At 37.5% G+C, this 10017-nt stretch overlaps 1 pseudogene; it reads left to right on the forward strand.

The window, feature by feature from the left end:
* Positions 1-296: 296 nt before the first annotated feature.
* LOC138150318 (regulating synaptic membrane exocytosis protein 3 pseudogene) lies at positions 297-1207 on the forward strand (annotated as a pseudogene).
* The last annotated feature ends 8810 nt before the right edge of the window (positions 1208-10017 follow it).

Here is a 10017-nt window from a genome sequence, read left to right on the forward strand (position 1 = left end):
AGAGAGAGAGAGAGAGAAAGAGAGAGAGAGAGAGAGAGAGAAAGAGAGAGAGAGAGAGAGAGATAGACATGGTCTCAGAGCTCTGCCTGAACCTCACCCTCAGACTACAGTTGCTGGGAACCCATCCTGATCACTTTGCCTGGTAAATCAGAGGCTCAGTTCCAATGCTTCAGGAGAGCAAGCTCCTGAGAGGGGCCCCCTGGCAGCAGCAGTGGCAGTGCTGATTCCATTGGGGATGCCAAGGACCACACCTACATTTTTCAGTTGCTGCCTGTGGGCCCAATACCTTCAGGACCATGTTTGATGGGAAACCAGGCACAGGCCCTGCAACATCCTCATGGAATGTGGTACGCAGCTCCAGCATCAGTGGCAAGGTGTTTGGAGGTGGACGGGAGCAGTCTGGGGGCACAGCTGGGGCCAGCACTGCCAAGAAGCGCCACAGCAGTCTGGGGGCCAAGATGGCAGCCATCGTGGGCTTGACCCAGAGAAGCCAGAGCTCCCTACAGCTACCCCAGCCAGAGGGTGGAACCAAGAAACTACCAAGCAACACCAGGAGGACCACAGAGACCAGAATTTCTGTGGAGATGAGAAGCAGGGTCATATGTCAAGGGAGTCAAGAATCCACCAATGGCAGCACAAATAGCAACAGCTCCGATGGCACATTCATCTTCCCCACTGCCAGGCTGGGGGCCAAGAGCCAATTCAGTGACTTTCTGGATGGCCTGGGGCCAGCCCAGATTGTGGGGAGACAGACATTGGGGACACCTCCAATGGGGGATGTTCATATTGTAATGATGGACCGTAGTGGTCAGCTCAAGGTGGAAGTGATCAAGGCCTGAGGCCTTACCCCCAAAATGGGCACTAAGTCCCTCCCAGCTACCTACATCAAGGTTTACCTGCTCAAGAATGGAGCCTGCTTGGCCAAGAAGACATGTAACCCCCTGTATCATCAGGCCCTGCTATTCGATGAGGGTCCCAAGGGAAAGGTATTACAGGTGATTGTCTGGGAAGACTATGGCACATGGACCACAAGTGTTTCATGGGAATGGCCCAGATTGTGCTGGAAGAGCTGGATTTGAGCAATGTGGTCACTGGCTGGTACAAACTCTTCCCCACGTCGTCTATGGCTGACTCCACCTTGCGTCCCCTCACCTGGAGTCTCTCCCAATCTTCCTTTGAGAGCTCGACCAGCCCCTCCTGCTCCTAGGAAGATGGGTTTCTGGACCTCAGGAGGGCCAGGTCGGCAATGGCAGGCCAGATGTGTGTGTAGGGGCAGGGATGTGGGTTGGGCTCCTTGCCCTCCCCCAGATGGTGCACTGTACATAGCATCTTGCCATCTCTTCCTAGAACAACTTCCTCATGCTCTATTGGCCTATGCACTTTGCTGTCTGGGCCATCTCAGCAGGCAGGAGAAGACTCCTCTGTGTGTGTGTTTGTGTGTGTATGTGTGTGTACATTTCTGAGTATGTATGTGTGTGTACACAATCCATGTACCTGTACAAATATGTATGTGTACATGTTTTGGTATACCTGTATGTATACATGTGTTTATTTTTACATTTATATGTGTACACATGTAACCAGTCCACATACACATATGTATGTGTCCAGAGTTAAAGAAACCGAGCCATCTCAAAGAAAAAAAATTTGGTACTAAACTAGGTTAATTGGCCTCTTAGTGAAATGCTGTCACTAAGGCTCCCTTTCTCTCCATTTTCCAGCAAAGATAACTAGTAAAGAAATCAGTATATCCACAATGGAAAGGAGAGATAAATGAAGGGAGCAGCTCAGCACTACTTTGAAAACCTTGATATTTAATGACTGAAAAGAAAATAAGAAAATCTAGTAGGAGAATAAACAAACAAATTGAATTTACTATTGAAAGGGTCTCAAAAGAACCAGGGAAGATACTGAAATTATCTGAGAGGAGGTGTAATGGAAATGCAAATTTGGACCTTCCCTGCCCCTAGGCCCTGTGATACACTTAAGAGACTCTGAGAACCTTCCTTGATTTGAAAATATACTCTGCCTCCTAATAGGGTGAATGTGGTAACATGGAGCCTGTGGCAGGAGGCTTGGTTTTCAGGAATGCCCATACCTTGATGCTGTGTGATTGGGCAGTGGGTCAAGAGGGTGGTTACATTCTCTGACCCAGGAGAAGGCTATATAATCCCTGATGTGAGGCTTTGCTTTGGGGCTCACTTTGAGAAGTGTTCTGTGATTTGATCAGATGAGACTCTGGAAAGCAGTTGTTGAGATCCCCCTGGCTTTGAAAACCCCAGATGTTGATTTGGTATGGAAGTAATGGTAGGACAGTTTGGAAACCTGTTTACTTGATCTGTTTCTCCATCTTGATAATTCTGTCTGTATACTCTGAAGTTCAGGGTGCTGACCTTTTTCCCCTGAACTAGGTAAACGATATATATTTGACTGATTAAAGTAAGCTTGTTAACCAATTTTGAGCTGCTTTCCTTTAGCAAAGCAGATGTAAGAATCTGTATTGGCAGTCATCTTGGGGACACTGGGGTTCTGCTACAGGAGGTCACTAGATATTTGAAAATAAGTCAAATATGTAGAGTGATGGGGATAAAAGCCTGATTTCAGGGAGATATGATGCCACATAGAAGGTACACATATATGAAGCATAGGGGAAATTATAAGAAATTATAATCTAGTAGAAAAGTTAACAGGCATAATTTTAACATTCTTAGTTGTCTTTTTAGGAAACTGGATGTTGCAGCAAGCACCCCAGTGTCCCCAGGGTGCCTGCTCACACAGGTTCTTGGATCTGCTTTGTTAAAGGAAAGCAACTCAAAATGGGTCAACAAGCTTACTTTAATCAGTCAGACATAAATCATTTACCTTGTTCAGGAGAAAAGGTCAGCACCCTGAACCTCAAAGTATACAGGCACAATTATCAAGACAGAAACATCAAGTAGACAAGATTTCCAAACTGTCCAACCATTACATCCATACCCAGTCAACATCTGGGTTTCCACATTCTGGGTTTTTCAAAGCCGGGGGACTCTCAACAACGGCTTCCCAGAATTCAGATCAAATCACAGAACACTTCTCAAAGTGAGTCCCAAAACAAAGCTACACATCAGGGCTTATCTAGCCTTCTCCTGGCTCAGAGAATGTAACAACCTTATTGACTCACTGGCCAATCAAGAAGTATCTACTGAAAAACAAGCCTCCCACCTCAGGCTTCAGGTGCACATTAGCCTAGGGGCAGGGAAGATCTTCAAAATTTACATTCTTATTACACTGGATTACTCAAATATAAATATCCTTAGAATATGGCCAATAATAGAAATAAGAGTTGGAAAGAAAACAGAAATCCCTTCAGATAAGTAAGAGTGGAATGGTTAAATTCCAGAGTAAGAAAAACAAATATTTCAAGATTAACTAAAAGATGCTTTTAAAAGATCTAATAAAGTGATCTAATTCAGTTGTGATGAAAATCAACAAACTTAAGAAAAACACTTGGTTCAAAACATTTTTCTCAATCAGGTGACTGCCAACAAATTATCTCCATGAATATTCATGGAAATGGAAAAAGAAAATTAATTTCAGTTTGACATTTGTAAAGATTAGGATTTATATCCTCTGCCTTTCAAAATTATACACTCACATTTTTAGGCCGGTCAAGCTGAACCTCAATTCACAGCTGTAGCAGCTATCCTAACACAACCTGAAAGATGCCAAAGTTTGGGGCAAATTAGACTTGACCTTTATGGTGACTGATTTCAGTTGTACAACAACACAAATGCCAAAAGGGAAAAAGTATTTTATTTTTAAATGAGCATAGTTTAAATGATTATATTTAGGTTAACCAAACTCTTAAATGGGAAAAAGACACATAAAAAAATTGCAATTAAAACAGACTGGCTGGTTGGGTGGATATTGGAGAGTAGTGTGCCCAACACAGTCTCAAACAACAACTATCCAGGGAAAAAAACATCCCTATTGGCCTCTTGGACTATCTTGATAATCAAATTGTAGAGTTTATGCAAACTACCAGATGGAAACAGGTCATTCAGATAGTTGTAAAAAGGAAACGTCTCAATAGCAATTCAGTGACCATATACAATCTCATTTCCAACTCTATGATAGGCACATTTCTGAAATTTTATCATTTTAATATTATGTTAATTTGCATTTGAGAATATGACTGATGAAGCAATTTAAAATCAAAATGTGAAAATGCACAGTACTTAATAGAAGATAGTTTAGTAAATATTTTAAAAATGATTATGGTGATCTTGCATTATTTCACAAATGAAGAACTCCTTGGTTTTGAAATTTCCTCTCAGAAACAGCCTGGCTTCAGAATTATGGATAAGGCAAGAATTTATGACCAAAGACTATATAGAGAGCATTATGGAATATAAAATGAATACTTTTGGTACATTAAATTTAAAAGGTTTTATACAAATAAAATGCAACCAAGATTAGAGGAAAGTAAACAACTGAGGGAAAAAAGTTTACAAAAAGTTTCTGTTATAAAGGCCTCATTTCTCATATAAATCAAATTTATAATACAAGTCAATTCTCAATTGGTAGATGGTGAAAAAACATGAACAAGCAGTTTTCAGACGAAGAAATCAAAGCTAGCTATAGGCATAAGAAGAAGTGCTCTAAATCAATTTTGATTAGATAAATGCAAATTGAAACAACTCAGGTACTCCCTCACACTTGTCAGATTGGCTAACATGACAGAAAAGGAGAATGATAAATATTGGAGGGGATGTGGGAAAACTGGGACACTAATATACTTCTGGTAGAGTTGTGAACTGATCTATTCTGGTGGTCAATTTGGAACTACACCCAAAATTCCATAAAACTGTGCAAACCCTTCAAATCAGCAATAGTACTTCTAAATTTGCAGTCCAAATAGATTTTTAAAGAGGGAAAATAAAAGGATGTCCTACATGTATGAACTTAACTTTATAGAACTTCTTTTTGTGGTGGCAAAGAAGTCAGAATCGAGGGGATGCCCATCAATTAGGGCAAGTTCAACAAGTTGCATTATAAGATTGTGATGGAACACTATTATGCTGTAAAAAAAAATTATCAGAAAGATGTTTTCAGAAAAACTTACAATAACTGATGCAAAGTAAAACAAGTAGAATTATGAGAACGTTGCACAATTATATATTAGCAATATCATATTTGTGATCAAGTATGAATGATATAGATATTCTCAGCAATGCAATGATCTAAGACAGTTATGAAGGATTCATGATGAAAAATGCCATTCACCTCCAGAGAAAGAACTGATAGAATCTGAATACAGATTGAAGCATAATTTTTTTTTACTTTTTTTTTCCTTTTGGTCTTTTTCTTCCACAATATGATTAATATGGAAATATTTTTCACATGACTGCACACGTATAACCTATGTCAAATTGTTTATCTTCTCATTGATAGAGGAGGAAGAGAGGGAGATAAACTGGAACACAATTTTTAAAAATAAATGTTAAAAGTTTTACATGCAAATAAAACATTTTATTTAAATTCTCTGATAACAAGTTCATTTGAATAGTATTTGTGGTTATTTGTAGACTTCATGCATAATATGATATAACAATACCATATGATAGCCACAAAAGCTCATGGAATTTTATTCTGCATAAGGAATTCTGCATAAAGTTTCTAGAAAATAGAGGATATCCTTTGCATGTACTCAGGTCAGGCCAAAATTGGAATTTTACGTTCAGGTTTAGCACTATGATTTAAAAGAATATTATCAAACTGTAACTCATTCACAGGTGGGACGGGGGCAAGGTAGGAAGGTTATAGACCACAGCATTATTTATCAGAAATCTGAGAGATCACATACTCTAAACTCCATATTTTAGAGATGACACAAAGGAAATTAATAACTTTCCTAAAGTAACATAATTAGCCATCCTCTTTTCTTTACACTATTCCCTGTCTGCCACATGAATATTTTCCACAACATGCCTTAGAAGTCCATAATCTAAGCTTCTACATGAATATCTCTCCTCAAAGAAAATTCACTATATTCTGAGCTACTCTATTACATTTAAGGTGTTTTCTTTATTAAAATGTAGTTCATTAGTCTAATATAAAATCTAAGCATTGGCCAACATAAGTTGAATTACTCTTCCATGTGGAAACCTTTAAAGATAATGATGCATCACTTAGCTTTAAAAAAAAATAAACATTTATTAAGTGCCTACTATGTGTATATTAGTATAGAAAAAAGTTTTACTTAAATCTATGACACACCTGGGTTCAGCTTCTTCTTCCGATACTAACATTCCGATACATGGACAAATAAGTATATTTATTTAGTCTTCTGTTTCCTCGTGTGCAACAGAAGAGGATATAGAGGAGTGTGCCAATGACTTGAAACAAAGCAAAATAATTTAATCATTCGAATTATACAATTAGCCTAACAAGTGTTTAGATCGTTAAAATCTCAATATGTGATATGTCCTCATTTTAGGCACCAGAGTGTCACAGTAGCTAGAACACAGGACCTGGAATCAGGAAGAAAGAGCTTAAATTCAGACTCAGCAACTCACTATCAGTGTGACCCTGATCAAGTGACTTAACAATTGTATGTTTTCACTTTCCTCATCCATAAAATGGATATTATAATGCACCTATCTCCATTAGCTCTTGAAGTAGATAGAGTTGTTATGAATATCAAATGAGATATTTGTAAATGTTTAGGACACCTCAGGACTCTATATAAGAGCAAGCGATTGTCATTTTCCTGAAAACCACTTTTCTTAAATTATTTGGCATGATTTTTACAAATATGTTCATGTGATTTTTAAAATGTTATTTTATTGATATATTGTCTTTTCTACGGTCTTCATTTCAGACTATCTCTTTTCCTTCCACCCTTTAATGAGTGATTTACAAGTTTTTGACACTGTCTTCAATTCTTCATTACGAAATGTTATTTTTTTCATATTGGATATTAAGTATACCTTTAATAAAGTCATTTTTTTCACTTTTTTCAAGCTTTGATTAAAGACTAGTGTATTTGTTATTTTTTTCTAAATAGGGTTTAAACCAGGCAATTTTCCAAGTCACTGAAGCATTCGCATCTCTATCTCTTGGATAAATTTCTTAATCTTTCATAATATGTAGCATAGTGCAGTTATGTTACAGTTTTCTACTGCCTTTTGGAAATGTAATTCTAGAAAAAAATCTCCTTATCATTATATATTTATAAGAATTCAATATTGTTGGGGTGGCCAGGTGGCTCAACAAGTAAGAGCATCGACTCCAGTGTCAGCATGACCTGGGTTCAAATCCGGGCTCAGATACTTAGCACCACACCCAGAAATAACTGGCCATGTAACCTTGAGCAAGTTACTTAACCCCAATTGCTTAAAAAAATAAATAAATAAAAATTTAAAAAATAATGTTTAAAAAAAAAGAATTCGATATTGTCCCAATGAAGAAAGGTCTGAAAAAAATACATTTTGGGATGAGAAGATACTTTCTCTTTTATTAAGACCCTCACATCTTATAGACTCATCTGTTCTACTTCTCACAGTGGTTTTGGCATAGCCTTGATTGAAATAGTAAGCTTTATCTGTAAAAATGATCTTGTTCCAATCTTCAGTAGTCTAGTCTTTGTATTGTCTTGCCAATTACTGTATTTTTCCTCATAGCAACAGCTAGTAATTGCCTTATTTAATTTTATTAATCTTTACTATTCTTGCTGTTCTTCTAACTTCAAGAAACCTTTATCATCATGTAGAGGTATCACTAGCAATCCCCACAGCTGCCAGATCTTTCAGAATATCTTTCCTTATTTTTAAGTTTTCTTCATATGCCTCTGCAACAGTAATTTGTCAGTTATTCACTTTTTTATTTTTCTTTCCCTTGCCCCTAGGTACAACCAGTGAAATATTATAAGCAATAAACTGTGTTCTTTAAAAACACATATTTCCTTAGACAAATATCCACTACTAGAAGTCTCAGCAGAAACAAAAAAAATGGTAAAAGAGAATAATGAAACACATATTAAACACACACACACACACACACATACACATACATATAATCTATCACTGAATAGTCAACCATAAATGGTGGATATACATGCTCTGTCCAGTTTCTTCTAGTCAAAGTCCTTTGTTTTACATCACCTTGGTTTCAGTTTAGAAGCTCAGATATCTGATCATTGCTATAAACAACTTTAACCATATAAAAATTATTGTTTGTCCCAAGTAATTTACATACCACTGTAACAAAGAGATCTCTGAGGCCCCTTCCAACTAAATATATGGTCTTTTAATCCTATCTTTGTACCTCACTTTGTTGCGAGGTTTTAATGAAAATAACGCATGCCACATACTTTCAAAACTCAATTAAATATAATGGAATAAACATTTAATAAATGCACTTCATGGACAAAACATTGGGGTAGGCACAGAGGATGCAAAAGCAAAATTAAAAACTGTCCCTACACTTAAGGAGGTGGAGAGAAACAGACTTTGTACAATTAACTAAATGTCGGATAATTAAAGGCAAACTAAAGCACTAAATAGGGAACTCAGAAAAGTCTTCCCATAAAAAGGGGATTCCTTACCAGGGCTCCATTGATTACTTTTGTAATCAAATATATATTATTTTATGTATTTAAAAACATTATTCTAAGAAGAGGTCAATAAGCTTCTTCAGTTAGTCAAAGGTTAACACACACACACACAGAGTGTACTTTTTTCACTAGAAGACAGCACTTAAGTTGAGAGTTGAAGAGAGCTCAGGATTTAGTAGATCAAGATGAATAGGAAATGCACTGAAGACATGGGGCACAACATGTGGAGAGATGGACAGGCTGAGATGGAATGTCAGCTATTAAGTTGTATCCTTCCTTCATTTCCCATTTAGCTTTACTCATGGCTTCCTTACTTTGGCACCGTGCCTTAGATACCTCAGTGCCTGGGGGCTGCTCATCCTGGAAGATCTAACTATACCTATGAATTTCTTAACATGAAACATCTCCTTGCCATGCTTGCCTCCTTCTTTAATTGATGAGTTCCTTTTGGGGCTTCCATTAGGGGCAAAAAAGGTCATCTTTCATCCCCCTTTCCCCATCATTCATTTCCTATTTGTATGTTGTTCTGCCCCATTAAAGTATAAGTTCCTTTAAGTTAAGGACTTTATTTTTTTCTATCTGCCGCACAGTGCCTGACTTCCCCCACCCTTACTCCTGCCATGGGGTCACTACATCCTAACCCAGAGACTACTGGCACCAAGTCTTATTTATCCAGGAACTCCCAGTATTTGTGTTTACAAATTTTGTGTTATAAACTTTGGGAATTATTTTTTAATGATCAAAGAGAGTTTTGTCAAATATTCATATATTCACAGGAGGGAAAGGAGGGGTTTTTTGTTTGTTTTTTTGTTTATTTTTGGCATGGTGCCACTTATATAAAGCAGATTTTTCCCTTAGAGAAGTCTCTTTGTACAGTTATGGCTAAGAAGTTTGGATGCCTGAGGCCGCTGCTCCCAATCTTGGAACCGAGAGACCAAGGAAGGCATTTTATTAATGAAATAGGACTTTTTATATACTGAGTTTAATTTTTTTCTTTATTTTGCTTTCTATCACAATTTCAAAGACCAAGGCCAGTCAGGGCACATTTGCAGCAAGATATTTGATTACTAAGAAGTCATATTCATGTATTTATGCTCCTAAATTCATGGCAAATGAGTATTTTGAGTTATTTGGAGATCCTACCCCTCTGTACCATAACTACTGAATACAAACTGGGTCTTATTTGTGATTTCCTCTATTTGTAAGTGGCAAGAATTTAAAATAGTATGTCTCTCCTCCCCTCACATACATATCTCCAGTAAATGTTATACAGTTGTCTAAACATTGCCACTCCAAAAAATAGTCAGCAATGTACCCTAGTAATTGAGGCCTTAAAATTGAGATGGGAAAATCATTTGTTGGTAAGCTACAGGGCATTCCCATTCAAGCGTGGCCTGGACAAAATCATCTCTGAAGTATTT

The sequence above is a fragment of the Petaurus breviceps genome, unplaced genomic scaffold (assembly GCF_028583685.1).
Source record: "Petaurus breviceps papuanus isolate PSGF00001 unplaced genomic scaffold, PetGlider_PUasm1.0 140, whole genome shotgun sequence".
NCBI classification, from domain to species: domain Eukaryota; kingdom Metazoa; phylum Chordata; class Mammalia; order Diprotodontia; family Petauridae; genus Petaurus; species Petaurus breviceps.